General features: G+C 35.5%; 1 pseudogene; it reads right to left on the reverse strand.

Moving 5' to 3' along the window:
• Positions 1 to 1,780: 1,780 nt before the first annotated feature.
• On the reverse strand, positions 1,781 to 2,730 carry LOC119533076 (annotated as a pseudogene).
• Positions 2,731 to 3,461: the final 731 nt, after the last annotated feature.

Here is a 3,461-nt window from a genome sequence, read left to right on the forward strand (position 1 = left end):
GTAGACTCAAACTCACTCGAAAAGTTTAGAGGTCCATTCAAAAATAAAGTCAAGAATTTAGTGGATAATTGAGAAAGTAGTGTAGGATAAATTAGGGTTTTCATTTGATATTTGGGGGGGTGCAAATGCAATAGAGCAGCTATCTAAAACTTGCTAAAGGCAACCAATAAGAAAGGTGGCACAGCAAAGTTTTATAATAAAAACTTGACCAAATTTTTTAGGTCTCAGAGAGTTTATTGAACCAATTCATGAGTTTAGGAGATTCCAATCACCATTGAACAAAGAGATCAAGGGACTTTTCCAGGCAGGAAATAAGGCAGTACATTGTGAGAAAATTTTCAATGGTTAATGTAGTCTACATTTCCTAATGTTGTTACTACAGGAGGTTCCTTAGCCATGATAATTTACTAATTTCCTTTGTGATTTATTCTTTGAACCATGAAATGTTTAAAAGTGTGTTGCTTGATTACACATACTTGTGAGTTTTTCTAGTTATCCCTCTCTGATTGATTCCTAGCTTCATCCCAATGTGGTCAAAGAAGCCACAGTGAAAGATTTCAAATTTGTTAAGTTTATTAGGACTTGTTTTGTGACTTACCATAAGGTCTATTCTGGAAAATGACCCTGGTGTACTAGAGAATAATGTGTATTTAGTGCTGTTGGATGAAAAGTCTGTTAACTCTAGTTGGTTTATAGTGCATTCACATCTTCTATTTTATTATCAATCTTCTGTCTAGAGGTAGTACACATTATTGTGTATGGTGTGTTGATATATCCTACTATTAGTATAGAAACATTTATTTCTCCTTTAAAATCTGTTAATATTAGTTTCATGTATTGTCTGCTTTAGCTCTTTAGGTGCATATGTACTTATAATTGTTATGTCTCCTTGCTGAATTGATCTATTAGTATATAGTGTAATTTTTTGTCTCCTGTAACAGATATGGTTTCAAGTTGATCTTATCTGACATTTGTATAGCTACCCAAGCTGTAATTTTTTTACTATCTGCAGGGGATATTCTTTCCCATCCTTTCACTTTCAACCTATTTGTGTCTGAATTGAAGGTGAGTCTCTTGTACATAGCATAGCAATGTTTTTTTAAACATTCTGCTAAAATCTGCCTTTTGACTGGAGAATTTAATCCATTTACATGTAAAGTAGCTACTAATAATGTAGGACTTTCTTCTTCCATTTTGCTATTTGGTATTAAAACATCATACCTCTTTTACCTCTTAATTCTTCCATTAATACCTAGTTTATATTTATTTTATTTTTTGTACCATTTTGAATCCCTTCTCATTTACTTCTTTATATATTTTAGATTTTTGCAGAGAGGGTACCATGGGACTTAAATATAACATCTTACATCTATAATAATCACTTAAGTTTAAATACCAATTTAACTTCAGTAGCATACACAAGCACTGTTCCTGCACCCTCAATTCCCCCCAAATTTTGTTGTACTTCTTACAAATTATATTTTTGTAAATTGTATGTCCTAAATCTTAGATTTATCATTATTTTTATGCATTTGCATTTTACAATGGGTAACACTAAGTGAAGTTAGGTACAGAAAATACAATACAGAAATACCAGGGTTTATAAATACCCATATCATTACCTATACCAGAAAACTTTATTACTTTATGCCTCTTTGATTCACTGTCTAGTGTCCTTTCCTATCAGTCTGAAAAACTCTGAAGTATTCATTGTAGGGCAGGTCTAGTGGTGGCATGTATCATCAGCTTTTATTTGTCTGGGCATGTCCTAATCTCTCCATCACTTTAAACACTTTTTTTGCTGTCTGTCAGCTCTCAAAACATTTTCTCCCAATAACATTTTCTTCATTGCATTCTTTACTTCTGCATTTCACAGGGTACAAATCAGGGGATTTAACATGGGAGTGATAATGGTGTAAAAGACAGCCACCATCTTATCCTCTGAAAAGGTAGTATTGGGTCACATGTACATGAAAGTACAGGGACTGAAAAAGATGATGACCACAGCAATGTGGGAGCCACAGGTAGACAGAGCTTTGAACCTGCCTTCTGCTGACTGCTTTCTCAAGTAAATCAGGATGACAGTATAGGAGATTAGCAAGGTAACGAAGCTCCCCAGAGTTATGGCCCCACTGTTGGCTACAATGACAACACCAACAACATATGTGTCTGTGCAGGCAAGTTTCAGCAGAGGATGGACATCACAAAAGTAGTGGTCACTCACATTGGGTCCACAAAATGGTAACTGGACCACCATAGCCATCTGGATAATGGAATGTTAAAATCTGCCTACCCAGGTTCCCAGTAACATGTTATTGCATCTGTTCCAGTCCATGATGTTCATATAGTGTAGTTTACAGATGGCCACATAATGATCATAAGCCATTACAGTAAGAATGAAGATCTCAGCACAACAAAGAAATGTGACGCAAAGAGTTGCAACACACACCCCACATAGGAGATGGTTTTAGTCTTGGCTAATAGGTCAGCAATCATCTTGGGAGCTGTCACTGAGGAATAACAAGTGTCCACAAAAGACAGATAGTTCAGGAAAAAATACATAGGAGATTTAAAGAGGTTGCCAGTAGAAACTGTCAGCATGATGAGGAGGTTTCCCAGAAGAATGACTGTGTAGAAGAAAGAAAACACCATGAAACAAACTTTTGCAAATACTGGGTTCTGAGAAAGGCCCCAGAAAATGAATTCAGTTACACTGTTTATTTTTTCCATGGAATTAATCCAACAGGGTAAATTCCCAAGAGAAAATTAAATTATCTGAAAGAAAACATAAAAAGGACCATAGCATTGTTTGTAATGATGAGCAAACAGATAAGCACAAGAGTGGATAATGGAAAATGTTTACTTCCTGCTGCTTGGCACAAATACTTAAAGAATTTGATGTCTCCATATGACAGTCAATTCATTCACATCAATGGAGGAAAAAATGTCCCGAGAGATAATTCACATCCTCTAAATTGCCCACCTAAGAATCCCACCTCTTTCACCATTTTTTTAAGATTTTGTCACCTGTTTGGTTTTTCCTCTAAACTTTATTTAGTTGTTATTCTGTGCAAGACAGCCTAATTTTGAAACAAACATGTTTTTGGAGATATGGTAATACTTCTATATCTGGAAAAGTTCACTTCTTGTTTGAACAGAAAAGAGAACACATGCCCTCATTTTCCCTTCTGAACACACCCATGCCTGGCCATTGCATTCATCAGTGAAGACTCAATTAGCTGAGACTGAGTGACTTCTGCAGGTTCTCCTACTTATGAAACTCAGGTCTTTGTGTATTTGAGATTATGCTCTTTAGTTGATCTCAAGCTTCTTATAGTCAGCTTGTAGGATAGTATAGTATAAACAGAACTAGAATTATACAAACATTATATAACCCTGAGTAACCAGGCTATAATCCTGGTTGCATCACTTAACATCATGGGACTTCTGTTTCCCCATTT

The sequence above is a fragment of the Choloepus didactylus genome, chromosome 4, assembly GCF_015220235.1.
Source record: "Choloepus didactylus isolate mChoDid1 chromosome 4, mChoDid1.pri, whole genome shotgun sequence".
Taxonomy (NCBI): Eukaryota; Metazoa; Chordata; class Mammalia; order Pilosa; family Megalonychidae; genus Choloepus; species Choloepus didactylus.